Genomic DNA, 25,294 nt, shown 5'->3' on the forward strand with positions numbered 1-25,294 from the left:
TTCCAGAAATCACATCTCTTGGTTTCAGAAAAAAACATAGATGTTTCTCTCTCTCTCTCTCTCCAGAGGGAAAAATCTAAAAGCTTAAAAGCCAAAAATAAGAAGCAAGATATATTTAACATTTCATGGCTTATAGTTACACTTGTGATTTTGGGCTTTTGACTCATATATTTTGATTAAGTACCCTAACTGTAAACAACAGACATAGAGGTCTTTTGTGGCCAAACAGAATTTTGAAAGGATACTGGAGATGTGCTATCGTCCTCCTGATCAAAACACTGACAGTGACTGGGAGTTGCAGCAGGAAATCAGGCAGGCGTCAAGGAGAGGCAGGGCTGTAATCATGGGTGACTTCAATTACCCACACATAGACTGGGTAAATTCACAGTCAGGTCATGACAAAGAGGTCAAATTTCTAGATACACTAAATGACTGTGCCCTAGAACAGTTGGTCTTGGAACCGACCATAGAGAAGGCAACCTTGGACTTAATTCTGAGTGGCACCCAGGACTTGGTGCGTGATGTCAGTGTCATCAACCCTTTAGGGAACAGTGACCATAGTGCCATCAAATTCAGCATACATGTGGGGAGAGAATCACCAAGGATGTCTAACACAGACATTTTGAATTTCAGAAGAGGAAACTTCTCTAAAATGAGGAGTATGGTGAAAAGGAAGCTGAAAGAGAAAATCAGGAGAGTCACTTCGCTCTGGAGTGCATGCAGTTTTTATTCAAAACCACAATACTAGAAGCCCTGTTAGATTGTATACCTCAAAAGAGGAAAGGTACCACTAAGTCCAGGAAGATGCCAGCATGGCTAATGGGTACTGTCAAGGAAGCCATAAAAGGGAAGAAGACTTCCTTCTGAAATTGGAAGGCCTGTCCAAATGAAGAGAACAGAAAGGAACACAACCAACCAAGGGGTGAAGTTAGCACTTAATAGCCAGCTGCCAAGCTCTGTTGTGAATGATGGAGGTTTTGTATAGACTGAATACAACTATAGGCTGGTGATTCTGCTCTCCCCCCTCCCCCCCTAATTTTAAATTATCTCAGGAATTGGAGTTTGCCTCATCATCCCATAAAATTTAGAGATTTCGCTTATTTTGAGCTTTTCTAAGTAGACTGCATTTTGGAAGAGTGGAGGGTTAAGACCTCTAAGAAGAAATTATTGTTGCAGTTATATTCCAAAATACATTAATTCAAGTTCTGCAAAACAATAGGGGAGATTTATTGAATCTTAACATGTAACAGCAGCACGGAAAGGCTGCATCATAATATGGTCCCGAAGATCTGACAAAGCAAAAAGCTCATGCAAGCAAGCAAGCAAGCAAGCAAGCAAACAAACAAACAAACAGTGAGTCTGTTTTCACAAGCAACCAATCCCAAGCCTAAGCAGCCAAGCCTGTGAGAACCGCTGGGATCTGTGTGGATCCGGGTGGTGCTGTGGCACTATACCCAGCTTAAAGGCACAAACGGGCCCTTAACCTTGGCTCTGGGATCATGTGTCAGCATGAGCTGCTTGCAGCTCGTGTCGACACAGAGATGGGCACCTGGAGTGCCTGTGCCCTGGGAGAATCCCCCAGTGCACTGCACTCAAGACACTGTGCACTGCGGGATTCACAGAGGCTGGGATGAATGAGCAGCGCAGAGAGTCATCCATGCTGCTCCCAGCAGCACTGATCGTGTTGCCACACAGCTTATGCACCACTGGGGCTTGAAGGGGTCATTTGGGGGAAAGTAGCTTGGACCCTGCCTTCCACCCCGCCCGACCAGCGACTGCGCACAAGTGCAGTCATGTGAATAGTCATGTGAAGAGAGCCAGTGTGGTGTAGTGGTTAGAGTGCTGGACTAGGACCGGGGAGACCCGAGTTCAAATCCCCATTCAGCCATGAGACTAGCTGGGTGACTCTGGGCCAGTCACTTCTCTCTCAGCCTAACCTACTTCACAGGGTTGTTGTGAAAGAGAAACTTAAGTATGTAGTACACCACTCTGGGCTCCTTGGAGGAAGAGTGGGATATAAATGTAATAATAATAATAATAATAATAGCCCCAGTATCTGACAACCAGACTAAATTACTCATGAGTAATCCCATTCAAATTTATGGGACAAGTCTAACATCTTATTAATAGTTAGAGGGCTTGGAGGGGAGATTTCAACATCTACCCCAGCCACAGCAGAAGTGCACACGTAAGGAAGCACTGCTAATTAATATTGTCTGGAGACATGGAGTTAAAGTTCTGAATAAAGCAGTTTGTTTAGGAAATTCATCAGGGTGATAGATAAGGCCTACATGCTTTGCTGCTAGCTACGTACAGGAAGAGGAGTGGGAGAAGAAGTGAGTCTCTCTCTCAGGTGAGAGAATAAAACCTGAGACTATCAGTCTAACAAAGGGAAAGTAGAGTACAGAAAGCATGGTCAGAGGGGGAATGCCCTTACTGGCTGTCTCTGCCCCTAATGCCCCTAGTGTTCAATAGGGCTGCTGGTGCTAAGAGTCGATGCCTTCAGGAGCTGTATCTCCAACATTAATTTCAAAGGGGCTGCTCATGAAAAATTTAGTTTGGATGTCCGCCAGTGCTTTTAAAATATATATATCTGTATCTTAATTGTAGGCATGATGGCTTTAAATAGACTGATAGAGTAATCCCATGAGCAAGTCCCATGGGTCCTAAGAACATCTTCCATTTAAAGAAGAAGTTACCTTCACACAAAGGGAGAGGGCTGGTTGCTTATGGTTCCACCTGTTGTTACTACTGGCCTTGCCTACTGTAGGTTCTCCCCATCATTTGTTCCAAGTATTGCTACTTTTGGCTAGGGATGTGCACAAACTGGTTCGTGCACTCCCGTTAGGTGGAGAGGAGGGTCCTTTAAGGGGCAGGGAGGGTGCCCTTACCTGCCCTGCTGCTCCCTGCCCAGCCTATGCTCCAGGTTCAACATTTTTCTACAGTGCTTAGTAGTTGTCACAGATTCAAAGAATGTTTGAGTTGCAAGTGACTTTCCATGCTTTGGAAAGTTTGGGAAACTGCTACATGCCTGCTGCATGCCTGACAGAGCGTTGACCAGTCTCTGTTAGACAACCTCTAGAGAAGGAGAGCCCACTGCTGCTTAAGGCATACTGTTCCACTGTAGAAAAAACAGGATATTTCTCCTAATGTCCAGCCTAAATATGCTTCCTTGTAATTTCAACTCAGTAGTGCTGTTTCTGCAGAAGCAACAGAAGTCCTTAGTCTTCTCTTCTCCAGATTAAACATATCCATGCCCAGAAAGATTTGTCATGGGAATTGGTTTCCAGACTTTTCATAATCTTTGTTGCCTTCTTAGTCCTTGAATCTGTTCCAGTTTATCAATGGTTTTCTTAAACCAGTGCTCAGAACATGCCACAATATTTCAAATGAAGTCTGGCCAGTACAGAATAGAGTAAAACAATCATTTATCATGATCTGGACTCTGTGCCTCTTGTTAATGTAGCCCAAGATTGTATTAATTTTTTGAGCTGCTGCATCACATTGCTGGCTCATGTTCAGTCTCAGGGCCACTGAGATACCTAAATCCTTTCCATATGTGTTGCTATCTCCTTCATCCTATATTTGTGGATTTGTTTTTTTCTTATCCAAATGCAGGGAGTTTTCAGTTGTCTCTGTTGAGCTTCAGCTTGTTGGTTTGGATCCAATATTCAAGCCAATCTAGATTGTTTTGGATCATGATGTTGTCTTCTAAGGAGTTAATATTCCCCCTAGCTTCATGTCATTAACTTAACAGATTGCAGCAAGTTTTAACAGGTGGTGGTGGGTGTCACCTGTGCCACGTTCTCTGTGCTACATTGCAGATGGACTGGACAGAAGGTTTGGGTTTTATGACCAATAGAATATTCAGAGCTTCTAATGGTGGAACCCAGTTTCTTGCACCTCACCTCAACTATGCAGGCACTACCATGTTTGAATAATATAAAAGAACAGCCCAATATGATGGATGTCTGCATTTTCCTTTGTTTTTATTCTAATGTGAGCTGTCATAGGAACATAGGAAGCTGCCATATACTGAGTCAGACCATTGGTCCATCTAGCTCAGTAATTGTCTTCACAGACTGGCTGGCAGTGGCTTCTCCAAGGTTGCAGGCAGGAATCTCTCTCAGCCCTATCTTGGAGATTCCAGGGAGGGAACTTGAAACCTTCTGCTCTTCCCAGAGCGGCTTCATCCCCTGTGGGGAATATCTTGCAGTGCTCACACATCAAGTCTCCCATTCATATGCAACCAGGGCAGACCCTGCTTAGCTATGGGGACAAGTCATGCTTGCTACCACAAGACCAACTGTCAGTTTACCTGGGATGTTAAAATGTTTTCTAAGCAAGAATTCACATTATCTACTCCTTCACAAAACAAATATTTGGATACGATTCTTCACATTGCTGCAAATTTTTAGTAAAGTGGAACTGATAAGAAAAGATTTGATAATTTTATCCCGAATGATTAGATGCAGTTTTTAAATGCATTTAGTCCAGTAAATCATTATGAAGCTGAATTTAATATTGATTATATAGTTGAATTGTTATAGATAAAAGGAAACTTACTTGACACGGACAGTTTTAAAAAAAATGTTGGAAGCATCTTTTAACTATTGAACTTTATTATTTCTTTTAGACATCTTTATAGGTCCACAGAAAATAGAAAATACTCCTAATTCTTGGTAGCTGAGGAATAAATCTTCTAACAAGCATTTGTATCAGTCAAGCAAGTTTTAATTTGTTCTTATTCTTGCTTATTCTGTTATCTCACATTATAGATAAATGTGATACACATATGTATCATGTTTTTTAATATAGCCTGTTTCATTTATATTTACAGAGAAATAATTAAAAGATGGAAAACAATACAAGGCTGTACATAATTTTTGGTAAGCTATATTTAAAAACATTTCCAGAGTGATTAATTTAGTATGAATTCACAGCGTAGTTTTAGACTCTGCTTACTGTGCTCACCTAGAAAATAACGTGAGACAGTCTGGATACAGTGGGTAGAAAAGCAATACTTCAGCAATGCACAAATATATGTGTGCTTAAAATGACATATCAATGTTTAAGCATTGTTCTTGATAACTATATTTCAGTGTGGCTATACGGATGTTTCGGGAATTAAGGCAGATAGAGACTGGAGGCTAAAATATTTACCCCAGGTCACTGGAAAATATAGAGTTGCTCCTGCCTTTGTAATGTGATATGCCCTAAGGAATGTGGTTAGAAATATTAAGGAATACCACACAAAAATGAGAAAAATCCACAGGTGCTTTTGTTCATAGAAGACCTGCTGTGGTGGCAAAAGAAAGAAAGATTTTTATAGTAAGTCCTTATTTATTTATTTTATTGTTGCATTTATATTTATTTATATGCTTGCCTGCTCTTATAAACCATCTTACAAATGATTCAAACAGTACTTCATCCCCCTGGATCAGCATGCATGGTCAAGACTTGTGTGCGCCATGACTAAGCAAAGATGTACCTTTTAAAGTGGTGATTCTCTTTACTGAGCAGGGGGAGAGCAATTGGCCCTATCCATCCCCAGCACAGTATCCCTCCAGTGGCTGTTGCTGGTGTCTTTATTATGTTTCTTTTTAGACTTTGAGCTTTTTGGGGACAGGGAATCTGCTTATATCTATGTAAACCACTTTGGGAACTTTGGTTGAAAACATGGTATATAAATATTCATAGGAGTAGCAGTTGTAGTAGTGCACATGTCCTTTCTCCATCCCGATGTGCCAGGGCACTTTTCTCTAATTGCATAGAGGGACGGTTCTTCTGAATTACTCTTCGACAGCACTAGAAATACTAGTTTAAGCTAGTTTAGTAAACTCCTGCACGTCCTGATTGCATGTGGTGAGCTGGGCGGATGAAATATCATGCGTACCTGCCCATTATTGATTGATTGATTGATTGATTGATTGATTAATGTTGTTATCTGACATCCAGACTAACACTGCACTAGTGCAAACATGTTATTTGTTTGTTTGTTTAGTGTATTTGTATAACTCACATCTCTGTTGTCCTAGTGCAATGGTGTTGTGCTAAATAGTTCTGCTAAGTCAGAAGCGTTCCTGACTTAGTAGAACACTTCTGCTAAGTCAGTGTGGCATCAGTGAAACCAGCACATGCACACACACATGTACACTCCTTTTAAAAGATGGTTTTAAAAACTGGCTGTGATCGGGTTCTGGTTTTAATCTGTTTTAGTACTGACTGCTGTCTTATCTTACTTTGTCATCTATTAGCTATTCTATCTTGCTGTCTTTTATTGTGTTTTATTTTGTTGTATTGTGTTTTTATTGTGGGTACTCAGTTTTATTGTAAGCCGCCTGGAACAGCAGTGTGTTGGGGGGCAAGTTATACATATTTTAAATGAATAAATCAATAATCTGTGGCATACCTCATGCTGTGAAACCTTTTCCATACATGTTGCAGGGAATAACGCAAAGCTATCCACTATCCTTGTTACACAAGCATAATGCTTGTGCAAATGGACAGGGACCTCAAGAGACTGAGAGCTGGTCTTGTGGTAGCAATAATGAATTGTCCCCTTTGCTAAGCAGGGTCCTCTCTGGTTTGCATATGAATGGGAGACTACGTGTGAGCTCCGTAAAATATACCCTTTAGGGGGTGGAGCTGCTCTGTGAAGAGCATCTGCCTGCAGAAGGTCCCAGGTTCCCTCCCTGGAATCTCCGAGATAGGGCTCCTGCCTGTAACCTTGGACATGTCACTGCCAGTCAGTGTAGACAATACTGAGCTAGATGGATCAATGGTCTGGCTCAGGATAAGGCCGCTTTCTTCCTATTGTACAAGTTTGAGCATCCACTCAGCCAGGGGTGGAGCCTCAATTCACAGGGGGTTCAAAGAACCTGGGCTGCCACGCTCAGGGGCCATGCTTCACACCCCTGCCACACACCCTGCATCTAATATCATGCAGGGGGCATGGCGAGGGTGGTGGGGGCTGGCGCCGGCAGGATGGACAGGGGTGGTTGCCACTGACCTCCGTACACCACAGCGTTGTTCATTGCACTAGTGCAGCATTGGTCTAAATGGCAGCCATTATTTGCATATCCCTTTTTGACAGTTCTCAAAGCAGTTTACATACAGTAGCAAAAGGAATAAGAATATGGTTCTCTGTTTCAAAAGGGTTTACAATCTAAAAAAGAAGCACAAGGGATGCAGCAGCAAAAGCCCACTTGCAGGACACTATGCTAGGCTGAATAGGAACAGTTGCTATCCCTCTGATAACTATCAGAGAGCCATTATTTTAAATGGCACCTTTACTTAGCAGGGGTTATTAATCCAACCCTTTCAATTTCCACAGTTTTCATGATACACTCCCTACCCACATTCTCAGCTTTTGTGTTCCTCTACTGCCTAGAGAGTCCACCTGTCCACGCAGCACTGTCACACTAGTCTCTAATGAAAACTTCCACAGCTGGAATTAGGATCATAGAGCTAGGAGGGATCAGAAGGCCATCTAGTTCAGCCTCCTGGGGCAAGGCAGGGCAATATATCCAAAAGCAACCCCATCCCTGGCCCACCTATTCAGTTCCACAGCCTGTATGCAGGTATCAGTTTAAGGGTCCTGAAAAAATTATAGAAATGAATTGTAGCCCTACAATTTTGTTACCAAAATAATATAATACATTCTGTTAACAACATTTGCGTTTTCTTGCAAAATATGTCATAGCTCTACCAGATTTATTTTACATATGTGCGCGCACACACACACACACTCCAATGTACTCACTAGAGAAAATAATTCAATTATTTCTCACCCTATTTTCCCCAGTGCCAACTTTTTAAATCTGAACAAATTTAAAATGAGCTAAAAATAAAATGAATTATTAAAATAAATAAAACAGCAGCAACTGCTCTTGAACAAAGCCTGTTGAGAGACTATTTTTTAACTTCAATTCCCATGTTTTCCTTATACCTTTACAACACTTGCTGCTTCTGGAAGCTCACACAACCTTTTTTTATTGCCATCCATCCTTATTAGTACCCTGCATTTCTATAACTGCTTTACAGTTGAAGAAGACCAGAAGAGGAATGAAATTTGTCAGTGCATACAGTCAATCAAAGAGACTCTTATTTTCTTTTGAACTTCTATTATGGAAGTCATTGCACTCTGCCTTATTTACGTAACTTAAGTCTGAACCTTGCAATCGTATTGTGAATCATGTGACTAGCATCAGAGAATAGAGGCCAGTCTGATATAAAAATTATCTTTTCTCACAGCTTTCTTACACTCCTAGTGGCTGGAAATAAGCTGTTAACAGAGGTCATACAAGGTTGTTACATAAAAAGGTCCCATGGCAGTATCTTTGACTATGCTAAGGCACCTTATGACCTTTTCTGTCAGCTCCAGTTCACTGAGAGGTTTCATTTCCTTGCTCCTATAATTTGTAGAAATAACTAGCAAAAATCGTTTTTCAGACTCACATTCACAAAGGCTCAAGGCAGTGGGGGATAAGCATTTCTTACTTTTTATTGTCTGTTGGCAAGACATATTTTGCTCTTCATACCATCTGGTATGACACTTCAAGCATATACCTACAGGAAGAAAAGCAACAGAATTCCTTGGCTTTTTTTAAAAGCAAGAGTGAGGAAATATTCAAACAGACTGTAGGTCCTTTTTTTTTTTTTTTTTGGCTGCGGTGACAACTGGTAATTTATAATTCCATGCTTTTAAAGACTGACAGATTCCATGTGCTTAAAGACTGAACTCTTTTTGTCTTGTTAAACACTATTTAAAAATATAGTCACTCTTGTGCTGTATTGCTTTCCCTAATGAAACATTTAATACACCAAAATTAATCAACTGTGCTTCGTGAAGCAAAGAATAACAACATCTGGAGATAACTTACCAAACCATCTGAGGACTTAGCTTTTTTCCATGGCACAGGTCCCCATAAGAAAAAGTGTTAACTTAAGCAAAAAGTAAGGTAGGAAAATTCTGAGCAAGAAATAAATAAATGCTATAACTAGAAGTTATAGACCCATGACTACTGCTAAAAGCAATAACCCTACAGTTTCCTCTTCACTGTCCCATAAAGATCTAGTAATATGATATGATGCCCATGATAAGATGCTGTCCTATTACAAGTCTCCCTATTCTTGGTATATTTCATTGGCTTCCATTTCCAGGGAAAACTTGCAATGCACTTACATTATATCGCATGATATGTGTTTCTAAATGATGATGTCATGCATTCTGTCTGTCTGTCTCTCTATCTGATTTCTATGACATTCCATAACAGGCTCATTGTGCAGAAAATAGAAAAAATATATTAGAAAATGACAAAGATCTGAATAAAAAGTACAATAATAAAATTTAAAATAATAAAATAAATTAAAAAACAAAACAGTAAAGGTGGAAAATATTGTAATATTGATCAATTGGCCTGGGGAAGGGAAACAGATAGCACATACAAAGTGTGAACTGTATGATTATTTATTTATTTATTTATTTATTCGATTTCTATACCGCCCTTCCAAAAATGGCTCAGGGTGGTTCACATAGAGAAATAATAATAATAATAATAATGATAAACAAAATGGATCCCTGTCCCGCAATCTAAAAAGAAACATAAGACAGACACCAGCAGCAGTCACTGGAAGTACTATGCTGGGGGTGAATAGGGCCAGTTACTCTCCTCCTGCTAAATAAAGGGAATGACCACATTAAAAGGTGCCTCTTTGCCAAGTTAGCAGGGGTTAAAGTGGATGCAAAACTTAAATAGAACAACTGATATGCAACAATGGGAGTACCAATGGAGCATGAATATAAAATTTACAGTAAATAGTATCTTAAGAGAAAATTGGTATAAAATGTGCTTTCATTGGTACATTACCCATGCAACCATTAGAAAGATGGACAGCAATTATCCGGGAGATTGTTGGAAATGTAAGAATCATGTGGGGACATTCTATCATATGTGGTGGACCTGCGCCAAAGCACAACGATTTTGGGAAAAAATTCATACCAAGATGCAACAAATTTTAAATATAAACATCCCCTATTCACCTTACCCTATTCACTTTTTAAAACAAAATTATAACCAAATCTGGTATACCTACCATGCACAGAACTATCTTTATACATGATTACAGCTGCCAGGATTCTTTATGCTGCTAATTGGTGGTCATGGATACTCCCGACTTTGGATGAGTGGCTATTAAAATTATGGGAGTATGCTTCTATGGCTAATCACTGCCTACTTGTGGAACTATTCAGATGAAACATTTGCGCCAACTTGAGAATAGGGGTGTGTCCGAACCGGTCTGGAGGCCATTGTAAAGGCCTCCGAACTTCCAGACCGGTTCGGACTTGGCCGGTCCGGGTCCGGGTGGGGGGTCCTCCTTTAAGGGCGGGGAGGGCTTACTTACCCCTCCCGCCGCTCTGCCCCCTCCAGCGCCCATATTTTACCGAGAAATTGGGGCGCTGGAAACCAGCCGTGAGCGGATTAGGGGCAAAAACTACTACCGCCGCCACCCGCCCTCCCTCCCAGCCACCCGCCTGAGTCCTCACCAGATCATGTTGTTTAAAAAAAGAGAGGAGCTTGCAAACAGAGCTCCTCTCCTTGAAAAGTCTCGGCCCCAACTGGGGCCTTGGGCGCGCGCGCCGCCGCAAAAGACGCCTGGGAGTTCTGCCGGAGGCCTGGTATACTCGGCCTCGTCCCCTGCCGGCAGGTAGACCGGGCCTCTGGCGGAACTCCCAGGCATCCTTTGCGGCGGCGCGCGCGCCCAAGGCCCCAGTTGGGGCCGAGACTTTGCAAGGAGAGGAGCTCTGTTCGCGAGCTCCTCTCTTTTTTTAAACAACATGATCTGGTGAGGACTCGGGCGGGTGGCAGGGAGGGAGGGCGGGCGGCGGCGGTAGTAGTTTTTGCCCCTAATCCGCTCGCAGGGGGGGCGGTGGGGGCGGCTGGTTTCCAGCGCCCCAATTTCTCGGTAAAATACGGGCGCTGGAGGGGGCAGTGCCCCGCCCTTAAAGAAACACCCCCCTTCGGTGCTGGTCCGGACCGCTCCGGACCATGCACACCCCTACTTGGGAACCTTTTATAAATTTCAATATAGCACAAGGTCAGCACCCACACCCGAGATTTGGTTTCTTTTAATACTGATGGTTGATTAGTGAATTACCTGTATTTTTACTTTTTGAATATCAACGGCAAGGGAGAGGATTGATGAAGGGTGGAGGTGGAATTTTGAATTGTCTTTGTAATATGTCTTATGTAATAGTTGGAATTTTGAGTGAACATAATGTAATCATGTTATTGCCTATATTTTCTTCTCTCTAAATAAAAAAAACTCTCATAAAAATTAAAAGAAGAATTGTGAAGTGGAAGAAAAGTGCACTCAGGTGCAGAAATGAAGGAGAAAGCAGGATGTATTCTTGGGAGTCAATGCTCCTATGCATCATCACCTATGCAGGTAACTATTTTTCTACAGGCTTGCTATGACTGTCCATTCCTTTTCCTCCTTGAACATAATTTTGCACTATGCATTCAGGTTAGGAAAAAAATTAGTATTGAGAAAATATTCCTTTCCCACGAATTGGATGACTAATAATGCCCAAAAAATCCAGGAGGGGTTGTATGTAATCTGTCCTCCTCAATATTGCTTGTAGGAATCAGCAGATAAGGTAGAATATATTATGGTCTACCCTAGTAGATTTCCTTCACTTTTGTACTCTTCTGAATTTTTTTAAAGAATTCTTTTGATCTACCAGTGTGTTTTAAATTGACTAATCAATAGGGAATACCTTCTTCTGCTTGAGCCCCACTGCCCACTGAGATCTGCTGGAGAGGTCCGTCTGCAGTTGCCACCGGCTCGTCTGGTGGCCACTCAGGGACAGGCGTTCTCCACTGCTGCCCCGAGGCTTTGGAATGTGCTTCCTAGTGAAATAAGAAATTTATTTTCCCTAGTGAAATAAGTGCTCCCTAGTGAAATAAGAAATTTATTTTCTCCCCATCTCTGACAGCTTTTAAAAAGTCTTAAAAAACACATTTCTTCACCCAGGCTTTTAATTAATGTTGTTTGAATGGTTTTAATGCTGTTTTAAAATATTATTTTTAAATTTTTAAATTTTTGTAATGTGTGTCCCCCCCCATTTTTGTCTTAATGAATGTTTTACTTTGCTTTCATTCTGTTGTAAAAATAAATAAATAAATAAATAAATAAGATCTCTTAGTTAAGGCATAACAAAGTTATATTAAATATGCATCATTCCAAGGCTCACCTAGTTCACTATTCCTGGCAAGAATCCTAGCTAGCATCCGGTGCCAGGTGGTCCACCAGAAATTGGCTTTGGAACAATGTATACAGAACATATTTTTGTAGTCTACTGCATGGGTTGCTGAGCAAGATTTTGATTATCGTGAAGAGGGCACAGCAGATGAAAAAACGTGCTCACGGCCACAGCTGCTGCCTGAGAAACAAGTACCAAAATTAGGTCCAGTAGAATAGCCCTGTGGTGATGCAAGCTGCTCCATCTACTAGTTAAGGCGGTCATTCACACAATCAAAAACTGGGACCATTCACACAACCGGGCAGGCATGGTGGGTGGGTAGGGAGAAACGCTGGTTCAACTCACCTTCCCACACCCAGATGATAGTAGAAATGTTTCTGGGAGTGCGGCTTGCACTCCCAGATGACCCACACTTCTCCACGCAGTGCAGAGCTCTGGAGGCCAGGATGATGCATCCTGGCCTCTGTATATCCCACAATGCACCACACCATGAGCACAGTACATTGACAGGATCCCTCAGGAGATGGGCGTTCTATGCGCCCATATCTGTGTCTGCTCGGGCTGAACACAGCCCAAGCAAACACATGATCCTGGAGCTAGAGTTAATGGTGTGCTGGTGCCCTTTACTTCGGCTAAAAGCTAGGTGGTGCTGCCCCACTGGGATCAGGCCTGATTCTGGATTTCTCTAACCTGGGTTAGGCTACACAGATTTGGGAGCTGTGTGTGTTCCCAGTTTCTGGTTGAATGGAAGCAAGGTAAGAGGAAAACCTGGGTAGAAGTGACTGTGTGGAAGCAAGGTAGGAGGAAAACTTGGGTAGCTTTTCCTTCACCTACCTTGTTCCCACATAATCACTTCTACCCAGGTTTTCCTCTTACCTTGTTTCCACTGGAAACTGGGAGCACACTCAGCTCCCAAACATGGGTAGAACACAGTTTTTGGTTGTGTGCATGATTTCAAGGTATAATAAATCTACATTAAATATGTACTATTGTTTAAGAATGTAAGTGCTGTGCTGATCATTCTTCTGCCTATCCTGCAGCTTTATAAGGCATGGGCCTTATCAGAACAAAAAGATTATTTACTACAATCATTGCCATATGCTGATTATTCAGATGCTTTCTGCATATGGCTAGTGTGGGACATATTCAGGAGCAATGTTAGTGAGTGCCAAGATTGTTCCTAGGAATTCTTCTGCTTTTGTCATTGCTCTGGGAGAGCATAAGGTTTCAATAAGTTACACCAATATAAATTGCAGCACAGCAGCAGCCTTCCTAGCTAGGCTACCAGTTGCTCTCTTTCCCATTGAAACTAACTGGTTTTGAAAATAATGTTGCTTAGATCCTGCCCTTTCTTTGTTTATGCTCTACTGTTCCTCTCCCAACAACCTTTCTGTCCTTCCCTCTTTTACTTGCCTTCCTCCACCTCTCTTCTTGTTCAATTCCTTTTCCTTGGTCTCTCCTGAGTGTACCAGACAACTGTAGCCCAAAGAAGTGGTCTACAAAAAGTCTATAATAACTCACTTAAATCCTTGTGCCTGACAACAATGACTGAGAGGGCTCTCAGAGAAAAAAGAAGCTAACTTCCTGTACTCCTTGTTGGGCAATACAACCCACATGTGGGAACTCAAACAGCTGTCAACAGCTGTCAAGGCAGGAATGTCCTCAGACAGTCTTTTGCTTCATCTGAGAAGGCCCAAGAGATACTGAGGTGAATCTCATGATCATGGAGGACAGCCATAAGGGGGTTTGTGGGGAGTCCCCACAGACAATCGGAGGGCAGCCCTGGGTGGCCAGATCAGCCGCCCACATGACTGCCAGCTCCGTCACGGAGCCGGCGGGGGCTGCAGGGATTGGGGACTGCGGGGATCGAAGGTCTCTCATCCTGGAGAGACCCCTGAGCCTGGGAAGTTGCTTGCAGACTGTGTGCCGCATGTGTGTGCAGACTGTGTGCAACCAAAAAGACAAGGTTTGTGGGAGATGAACTTCCAGTGCATCGACCTTTTGCACCAACTGTCCTAATGACCACTAGGGGCATTGGGAGTAGAGACAGTGAGTCAGGGTCTCCCTATCTGTCCCTACTCTGTGACCCCTGAACTGACTCTGCAGCACTTCCTGTGCTGAGTCACAATCCTTCCTTTCCTCCTAGAGAGCAGATGGAAACCTCTCTCTCTCTCTCCTTACCTATCCACTATGTAGTCCTTTAGATTAGATATAGGTCTTTCCTGTCTAAGTGTATTTAACCAATAAATGTTTAGTGTTTAGTCACACAAGGATCTCCATGTGTTTTCTCTAAAAAGCTGCAATATCCAAACCATCCTCTGCTACCTACTCTGTAACTGGAGTGTGTGCTCATTCCTTAGTGCGCTGCTGTTTTACCTATTGTGGGTAAAAATCAACAACCTCTAACAAGGTTAACGGAGTACTCGCTCCATTAACACCGGCTAACGGGAGAGGTATTTAGAGTGCCTAGCTGTCGGGAGCTGCATGGCTCCCGTTGCAGCACACGATCGCCCAAAAGTGAGCTAGCGTGAGAATCTTTTGGGAGATAGTGAGAATCGCCTTACTGAATAATGGAGCTACCCTTAGAACTCTAAGCTGTCATCCCACATTATTGGTCACCTAATGGCGCAGCGGGGAAATGACTTGATTATCAAGCCAGAGGTTGCCAGTTCGAATCCCCACTGGTATGTTTCCCAGACTATGGGAAACACCTATATATATATCACAGCAGCGATATAAGAAGGTGCTGAAAGGCATTATCTCACACTGCGTGGGAGATGGCAATCATAAATCCCTCCTGTATTCTACCAAAGGCAACCACAGGGCTCTGTGGTTGCCAGGAGTTGACACCGACTCAAAGACACACTTTACCTTTACCTTTAAAGTAAAGTTGTGCCATTGAGTCGGCACAAATCCAGTGCACAGATGAAGAAGAAGAGGAGCTGCTCTTCACACTGCTACCAAGCAGCAGCAGCATAGGGGGAGCAGAATTTGGTACAGACCAGCTCAGGTGCCAAAAGGGCTGCCCTTACCAGTCAATCATAATAGATCCATAGTGAACATTTGGACAAGTCCTTTAACAGTTATATTCCTTGCAATAGGTTATCTGCCAGGATTAATAGCTAAGACACAAGTTATTTTATGATTGGCCAAGGAGGACATTGGTCAAAGAGTGAATATTACTCTTATATGAATTAATATATATGAATATCAACATTGTCACCTCACTTAATGACAGATTCACAGTCCAGGAGGACAGTCCATGTTGCAATCATATTCGTAGTCATTACCCCATAATCATCTGGGAGGAACTTTGTTTGTAAGCCCAGCTGGCCGTTAAGCCATAAGCAATGGCCTACTTATTAAGGCCCTTTAAAATGACTTTTTAATGCATTGTTCCTTGAAGTTTGACAAGACAGATTCCAGCATTACAATAACTTCCTACTTTCTTTAAAATTCTGCACTTTGCTCTGAGCTTAAAACAAGAAATCCCTGCGGTATCTATTAGAGAAATAGATGGTGTGTGTAACCACTAGTAGCCACTTTAATGTAGAATAAAGGATTAACATTTACAACAGAATCTCTACCATCCAAATGTTGGTTTTACTCCACTGTGATCCCATGTCAATATAACCCTGTTTAAATAGCAACAAGAACACTTTTTATAGGCCAGAGTTCTTAGATTATCAACTATATCGCTAGAGGGTATCAAAAATCTATTTCAATTCATAGCAAAAAGTTAACAGGGCTGTGAGCTCAGTGCCAAAATTCCCATTTGTTATATTATGTGCAACATTTTAAAATACATAAGAGCTATAGGAAGAATGTGAGGAGAAATATTACAGAGAAAACCTCTTGATACTAGGGATGTGCACAAACTGGTCTGGCGGTCCAGAGTTTGGGCCAGTTTTGCAGCGGGGGTGCTCATTTCCCCACGGTGTTTCCTCTTTCGGCGCTGTCTCCAAAACCACTAGCGTGGAGCACCAACATACCTCCTTGCTGCCCTGGTCAGTGTCGGACTGTAAGTGGCTGGTGCATATGTGCACCGGGCATTTCCGATCCGATGCTGCCACCCTGTGCCAGCAGTTTCGGACACAGCGCCAGCGAGAGAAATGCGGAGGGGGGAATGAGCACCACCCCCCTCCTTAAAGGTAACCCCACCACTACTGAACCAGCCAAGAGCCAGTTCATGAACATCCCTACTTGATACCTATCAGCAATAACTGTATCAGCTAAAGAGAAAGGTCGTTCACACGACCAAAATCCCTAGTGGCTAAGGAGGGCTGGGAGGAAGGCAGAAGTAAACCTACCTCCCCCCATACAATTAACAGCTTGTCCACACTCCATTGTGCTGCACGCCCACACGATCATCACAGTGGAGATGGTCTGAAGGGACTCTGGGGGAAGAAGTCCTCCAGTACCCCACAATGCATTGCATGGGCAATAGAGAGGCTGCATGTGTCAATGCAGCAGCTCCCAGCTTCCTCTATAGGTGGCATTCTATGGTTTCAAGGAAGCTGGGCTGCCAGGAGCTGTTGCCCACAGCCCTGATCTCACACATGCTTGGGGCTGTTGAAGTAAGATGCGGCTTTGCCCCTTTTACTTCAGTTAAAGGAAAGGTTGAAGAACAGGGAAGCCCTGCTCTGGAGCAGCAGGGTAGGAGCAAGTCCCATGAGTCCACACAAGCCTCTCCACCTGGGTTTTCCTACTCCTACGCTGCTATGGCTGGTCATGTGAACGACCTTAGAGAATATTAGTTGCATCAGAATTAAAGTATACCCAGTTATTAAATAGTAGGCAATGGGCCCTCATTTCTAGAGCAGCATTTTGGCTGGAAAAAACATATCATGAATGGGCTAGAAAAATCTTACATCACTTGCCTTTCAATCATTGGTTGTTCAGATAGCATATCTTATGCACATAGAATGAGAACCTATAAAAAGCATACCAGACTGAGAACATTTAAAAATATTTGGTCTCCTTATTTAAAACGTGTTTTAGTGGGCTGGTTTGTTTATATTCAGGTTGGTTGTTTTGACAAAGGATTTTAGGAGAGGTGTTTATTTGTTTGGGGGTAAACAAAAAAACAAATGCCACTACTAGTAGTACTGCTACTATGAATATTTATAAACTGCTTTTCAACAAAAGTTTTCAAAGTGGTTTGCCCAGAAAAATAAATAAATAAGGAGATCTCCTGTCCCAAAATGGCTCACATTCTTAAAAGAAACATAAAGTAATCATCAGCAGCCACTGGCGGGAGGCTGTGTTGGGACTGGATAGGGTCAGTGGCTAAAGAAGATAATAACCCACTAAAGAACTGATAACCCACTAAAGAAGATAATCATTACTTTAAAAGGTGCCTCTGCTCAGTTAGCAGGTTAGCATTTTACAACTGGAAAAGCTATACTGGTCTATGACCGTAGTAAAGATTGATTGATTGACAACCTGAAAAGCCATGAAGGCCTTGCCCCAGTGCTCAAAATCTGAACAGCAGGACAAAATTAGGGGATGAGAAAGACAGGGAGTAAAAAGGCTCAGCAAAAGAAACCAACAATATAAGAAGCTAAAGCCTGAGAAAATAAAGATTATTCATTTGAATATACACCAAGACATAGCAAAAGAAACACCAGTAGCAAGAGAAGTCCAAGGATACCAGAGAAAGACGAGTAGAAGAACAAGCAGAACTGAGGTCTGGGATGGCATAACAGGATAGCAGAAGAATGAAGAGAATGGAACATATAGCTGAAGAAGAGATAAAAGATAAGGGGGTATGAAGGCTGAAGTGATTTATGTGTAGACACATAGGCTGGCACCCACAAATGACTTAAAGTGGTATGCCTGCTCTTACATTTCTTACATTAACTGAATTATTTCCATTTATTTTGATGAATGTTGTCTGGTTTAAATGCAAGCAAATACACTTTGGTTGTGGACTGCACCTATAACTAATATTTCAGAATAGTCTTTAACAATATCTACTGTATTTCTGCCCTACCCCACAATTAAAACTGCTTCAGATATAAAACCAATGGACTTGAACTATCCCGTTAGGTGGTAAATAGAGAGCTGAATATAAAAGAGATAATTGCCTATTTACCAGATCAACTCTAACTGATTATGCATTGCCATTTTGGTCTGTTGGGTATATAATATGTTTTTTAAAAGCCTAATTACATATTTGGCTGATAGACAAATAGCTCTAGTGGGAGTCATATGGTTTATTAAGTATGAATAAATATGTATTTCCCTAAGATGGAGCAACCATTCTCAAGACTGCTTGCTTTCTACAAAACTATAAAGAATTAAAAGAACAAGGCACATAACCTCATCCCTCCCCTGCATTATCTGCTAAGGATTCTGTTGATGCTCTGGTACAAAGATGGAATAATGAATTCACTAGAGCAGTAGACTCAATTGCTCCTAAGTGTCCTCTCCGACCTGCTTTAAAGACAGCCCTGTGGTATTCGGGTGAGTTACGGGAGCTGAAGTGGCGAGGTAGACTATTAGAGCGCAAGTTGAGGAAGACTCACCAGTCTGATTGGGCACAACACAGAGCACATTTGAAGACCTATGCTCTGGCAGTACGGGCGGCAAAAAAGCAGTTATTTTCTGCCCGTATTGCTTCTGCAAATTCACATCCAGTTGAGTTGTCTAGGGTTGTGAGGGGGCTAGTATGTACCCCTTCCCCCTTAAATTTATACTTGTGTAAGAGATTTTTGGCTCCCCAAATCCCTGCAACCAGGAATAATTGAGAGCTCCAAAAATCCTCACGCTAACCGGGTTCTTTTGATGGCTCTGGCTGCCAAGAATCCCAAGACTCAAGAAGACACGAGGAGAATGAGGGGGTTAAATCAAAACAGATTTATTTTCTTACCAATGTTCAGATGAATCACAGCATACAGCATGCAGCAAAATTACTTCTCTCACACAAAGCAGTCACAAAACTAACAGCCTTGAGACACTGACAGGACAGCCAGACCCTTGCGGTCACAATATACTATACCCCAAGGGAGCCTCGACTTGTTCCTCTTTTTGCTAGATGCTAGGTGCCATCAAATTGATTGATCGGATCAACTTCCTCCTTTCCTCCTCCTGTGTGCTGTGCCTGAGCCACCCTCCCTGAGGGAGAGAGCACGGCTCTCCTTCTATCTTCAAATTAGGGTTTTAAGTATCCTCACCTTTCCCACCTACGCATCAATAGTGATGGGACAAAGAAGGGGTCCTGACCATCCATGACCTTCTATTAACCTGTCCCTTTTGACATTTAATACTATTGGTCAAAGGTGGCCTGTGCGTAAGGGAACCGAAAGGTACAGACTCTGGGCAGCACCAAACTTTCCAAGCGTGAAGTTTGTGGTTAGCATACTCTTACTTTTTAGACTATGCTTTTCAGTGAAAAATGAGGAAGTTTGCCTGAGTTGACAGGCTGGGTCTCTAAGATTAGACAAGAGAGAAGGTGGAGGCTTTCTTGAACAGTGGGCGGGAAATTACTCACTTTGCACTCTGTATAAGCTCTAGATGGGGGCTGTTTTTGACAGCATGGAAGATTTGCTGGAATAGGGGAATTTGGCATGGTCAAACATGGTCAAACAACAGGGGAATTTGGCATGGTCTCATTTCTGTTCAACCGTGGGAGGTCTAGGGACTGGCCCATAAGGAGGATATCTTAATTTGGATGCATTGTGTGGGGTTTGGAAATCCACCTTTCGTGACAGCATTCACTCATGGGTTCATGCTAAGATCAAGGCCTAAACTGTGTCAAGCAAAACAGACTCATGTCAAGCAATATGGCTAACCTATCTATGCACTTATGCAATATAAAAATTAATCTTACACTTGGAACCATCAGTCACTCACTGTGATATCTCTAATGACTTTTTTGCAGATAAAATCTCTCAGATTCGGGCCAAGCTGGATTCCACAGTTACTGCAGAGTCTACTGTGGAGGTGTTCAGCAACTCCTCTTATGGGATTAGATTGGATCACTTTCAGTTTGTGACTCCTAAGGAAGTGGACAAACTGCTTTGGACTGTGTGCCCTACAACCTGTTCTCTTGACCCTTTCCCAACTCGGCTTATCACATCGGATAATCATATTATCAGAGAGGGTTTGGTTAATATTATAAATGCTTCTCTGAGGTAGGGCAGGATGCCTCCTTTTCTTAAGGAGGCTATTATTAGACCACTCTTGAAGAAAACTACGCTGGATCCCTCAAAGTTAGGTAATTACAGACCTGTTTCTAATCTCCCATGATTGGGCAAGGTGGTTGAGCGGCTGGTGGCCTCTCAGCTCCAGGCAGTTTTGTATGATGCAGATTATCTAGACCCATTTCAAACTGGCTTTCGAGTGGGCTATGGAGTCGAGACTACCTTGGTCGGCCGGATGGATGATCTCCAACTGGCTATCAACAGAGGGAGTGTTACTCTACTGGTCCTTTTGGATCTCTCTGTGGCTTTCAATACCACCAACCATGGTATACTTCTGGATTGCCTGGGGGAGGTGGGATTGGGTGGCACTGTTTTACAGTGGTTCCGCTCCTACCTCTCTGGAAGATTCCAGATGGTGTCACTTGGATACTGTTGTTCTGCTAAGCAAAAACTGAAGTGTGGAGTCCCACAAGGCTCCATACTGTCTCCAATGCTTTTTAAAATCTACATGAAACTGCTGGGAGAGATCATCAGGAGGGTTGGTGCTGGGTGTTACCAATATACTGATGACACCCAGATTTACTTTTCCATGCCGACCTCATCAGGAAATGGCATATCTTCCCTAAATGCCTGCCTGGAGGCAGTAATGGACTGGATGAGGGATAACAAACTGAAGTTGAATCCAAATAAGATGGAGGTACTGACTGTGGAGGGACAGAACCCGAGAGATGGTTTAGATCTGCATGTTCTGGATGGGGTTACACTCCCCCTGAAAGATCAAGTACGTAGCTTGGGAGTGCTCCTGGACCCAAAGCTCTCTCTGGTTTCTCAGTTTGAGCTGGTGGCCAGGAGCACTTTTTATTAGCTTCTGTTGAGGTGAATGACCTTAAAACAGTGGTACATATGCTGGTATCATCCAGGCTTGACTATTGTTTTTATTATCATGTATTTTAATTTGTGAATTTTAAATATTTTAAATTTTGTACACCGGCTAGAGATACACATCAGGCAGTATAAAAATATGATAGATAGATAAATAAATAAATAAATAATCAATCAATCAATCAATCAATCAATCTAGCCCAAATAAATAAATCTGAATAAAACAGCTCCCTCCATCTTCTAACTTAGCCCTCTACTACTGCCAGTTTGCTATGCAGACCCAAAAGCTTGTGTCACAAGTTGCTATCTCCCAGCTGAGCAGGACAAAGAGTGATTTAGGCAAGGCTTTGCATTTGGAAAAGGGCATTCTGAATCTCTGGGAGTCTAGCTGAGGATAATAAGCAAATGGGTGCGTATTGATGGGACATTTGATTACTATTATTATTATTTTTTTGTAATGTCATCAAGGCATCTCTACTAGACAATGGGGTTTGACTTTTAAGGCCCTGATGCTCCACCTAATGACGCAGCAGGGAAATGACTTGACTAGCAAGCCAGAGGTTGCCGGTTCAAATCCCCACTGGTATGTTTCCCAGCCTATACTGGGCAGCAGCAACACCTATACTGGGCAGCAGCGATATAGGAAGATGCTGAAAGGCATCATCTCATACTGTGTGGAAGATGGCAATGGTAAACCTCTCTTGTATTCTACCAAAGACAACCACAGGGTTCTGTGGTTGCCAGGAGTTGACACCGACTCGACAGCACACTTTACCTTTAAGTGTGATGTAGTGATTGGACTAGGATCAGGGAGACCCGATCTGAAATCGTTGTTAAGCTGTGAAACTCCCTGGGTGACTCTGGGCCAGTCGTTTTTCTCTCAGCCTAACCTACCTCACAGGGTTGTTGTGATGTACACCACTATGGGCTCCTTGGAGGAGAAGCAGGATATACATGTTAAAAATATATATCAATCAATCAACCAACTATCTGATCTCCAGAAACATTTGGTTACTGGCTTCCTCCTTCAATGGCCTTTGTAATCTCAATGTTATTCTTGAATTCAGAAGCACCTCCTATCTCAGAAGGTGTTTTAACACATTACCATTTTTCTATGTGGAAATAATCACTATATAGAAAACCTGTAGTATCCGATTTGTAGTATGAGTGTTCTGAAAGTGCAAGTAGGATAAGCAATTTGTGGACTAGTTTTCCTGACTAATTTGTAGACTCATATTGGGAAGTGCTCATGAGATGCTTCAGACATTATACTAAACAAGCATTTTTCTTCACTTAGTTTATTTGCATGTGGGGAGCATGTTCATGTACAAAGAAGCAACTGTCATATGCCTAAAGCAAAACAAAAAAGCAGATAGGAAGGGGAAGCTCATGCCCTTCCCATTTATTTATTTATTTATTTAACTTATAAACCGCCCAAACATTCATCTCTGGGTGGTTAACAGTGAAATAAAAATAATTAAAACAAATACAAAAGGTTAAAACATTTTAACAATTTTAAAACAGCATAAAATTAAAACTACAAATTAAAAAACCTGAAAAGGCTTGGGTGAAGAGATGGGTCTTCAATTTTTTAAAAAAATAGTTAGAAATGGGGAGGATCGTATCTCAGCAGGGAGTGCATTCCACAATCTTGGGGCAGCAATCGAGAAGGCCCATTTCCATGTGGCCACCAGATGAGCTGGCAGTAACTGGAGACGGACCTCCTCAAGTGAACTCAGTGGGCAGTGGGGCACATAATGAAGAAGACGTTCTCTTAAATACCCAGGGCGTAAGCCATTTAGGGCTTTATAAGTTATAACTAGCACTTTGTATTTTGCCCGGAAACCTATTGGCAGCCAGTGTAGCTCCATCAACAAGAGAGTAATGTGGTCTCTCCAAGATGACCCAGAGACCAACCTGGCTGCCGCATTCTGAACCAACTGAATTTTCCGGACTATGTACAAAGGCAGCCCCATGTAGAGCGCATTACAAAAGTCAAGTCTGGAGGGTTACCAACAAATGTACCACTGTTTTGAGGTCATTGATCTCGAGAAACCGACGCAGCTGATGTATCAGCTGAAGCTGATAGAAAGCACCCCTGGCCAGCACCTCAACCTGAAAAACCAGGGACAGATGTGGATCCAGAAGTACTCCCAGACTGCGAAGCTGTTCATTTTGGGGAAGTGTGACCCCATCCAGACAACCCTGAACAACTCTGCCAGATGTGAGTTTGCAGAAGCAATATGCGCAGAAAAGAACTGCTTCTTTGCCGCACGTATTGCCTGAGCATAGATCTTTAAATGTGCTCTATGATATAATCTGCCGGATTCGAGTTGAGTCTTTCTCCACTTGTGCTCCAGCCACCTACCTTTCCACTTTAGCCGCCGTAGATCTTCTGTATACCAAGGGGCCAGTTTTGAAGCAGTTCTGAGGGGATGCTTAGGAGCAATTGTGTCTACTGCCCTGGTGAGCAAGTTGCTCCAATTCTCAACCAGGCCATCAACAGTATCACTTACAGAGCCAACATTAAATCCTTCCAAGGCTTCTTGGAATCCTACCGGATCCATTTACTCTGTTCCCAAAAGCGTATTCAGTCCCTGTGTCCTGAAAGTGAAGCATCTGGGAGCCAACAGGGACAAGGGTGTGTGTGTGTGTGTAAGTCAGAATGCATTGAGGTGGTCATGAGACTAGGTCCTATGTCTGACTGGCCATCTGCCATTTAATCTGACCATCTGCCAATCAACTGAACACATTAAGCAAAAAGCATTTCTATTGCTTCAGTTAGAAGTTTCATATGATTGTGAGCCAAATTACTGTATAATATGTTGTATATAAGCTAAAGACGTTGTTATGATTTGTTATCCTTGCAGGACACTATAAAATTTACCATTTGGTTTCTTTCTTGAGAAAAGAGAAAATACAATTCTGATAGTTGCCTTCTTTGCTAGTGTTTTAAAATAAGTTGTGTGTGCCATATGACAATGAGGTTGCCATGGAAACATCTCATTCTTGAATTCTGCTATAATTAATGTAGAAGAATTCAGTCTGTGAGCAATAAAGGTCCACCTTTTTGGTAGGTTTGTGTGTGTGTGTGTGTGTGTGTGTGTGTGTGTGTGTGTGTGTGCAATGGAAGAAGGCATGTAAATCTGAAAACAGACTTTTCAGACAAAGTCTGAATACTAGCAACAATGTAGAAGTACTACAATACAATCTTCATCTTTGCAAGCAACTATAGATCTTACAGATTTTGTGGAGAATATACCCATGCTTCTTCGACTGAATGGAAAGTAAAAGGAGGATGGGGAGCAGGAGATGAATAGCAAAAAGTACGGCCCTTGGCTATTATTAGCTGCAGAGGTGCGCTATGGAGTTCAAACTATTGAATTTCCTCGCTGACAGAAAAGGAAAGGTATCACTGTGCCTATTTTATTTAACTCAGAGAAAATGCTCCAAGCAATAGTGGAGGTGGGAATTCAGCTACCTTCTATTATTAGTCACTTTTGCAAATGTGTTCAGGTGGGAGAGAAATGTAATATATCAGTAAAATAATGTGCCCACCTGTACATTAAAATAGAATATAGAGGGAACCATATATTGAGGGCAGCAGTGGAAGCAACAAGAGGAACACCATGAATTCAGAAGCCAAAAGCAAGTATTTAGAACAAAATACAGGGCAGGGGCAATGGTATGGTGGGAAAAAAGGCAACTGACAAAGCATTCATTAAATCCACTTTATGGTCTATGCATAGTTACATAGGAAGCAGCCTCCTATTGAATCAGCTCAGTGTCTTCTATTCTGGCAGCAGCTGCTCAGGATTCTTTGCTAGCCCGACATGGAGATGCTAGGGATTGAACCCGGGTCCTTCTTCATACAAAGAACTATGGCCCCATCCTCTGAGGTATGCCCCCATTCCCACCCATTTGATTTTGAAATAATTACACTTCCACCTGCAATATGGCTGGAGTTTAACTCAGTATAGCTCCCTAGGCTGGTATA

At 42.4% G+C, this 25,294-nt stretch overlaps 1 long non-coding RNA gene across 1 annotated transcript in view; it reads right to left on the bottom strand.

Moving 5' to 3' along the window:
• The window catches only part of LOC128349037 (uncharacterized), a 67,352-nt gene extending 50,697 nt beyond the window's left edge, over positions 1–16,655 (bottom strand). The window contains exons 1-2 of the long non-coding RNA XR_008318510.1: positions 16,579–16,655; positions 11,783–11,915 (exon numbers count right to left, since the gene is read on the bottom strand). This is a non-coding gene — a long non-coding RNA (uncharacterized LOC128349037). The remainder of the gene's footprint in view (positions 1–11,782; positions 11,916–16,578) is intronic.
• Between the last annotated feature and the right edge of the window lie 8,639 nt (positions 16,656–25,294).

This window comes from Hemicordylus capensis, chromosome 3, assembly GCF_027244095.1.
Source record: "Hemicordylus capensis ecotype Gifberg chromosome 3, rHemCap1.1.pri, whole genome shotgun sequence".
In the NCBI taxonomy this organism is placed as follows: Eukaryota; Metazoa; Chordata; class Lepidosauria; order Squamata; family Cordylidae; genus Hemicordylus; species Hemicordylus capensis.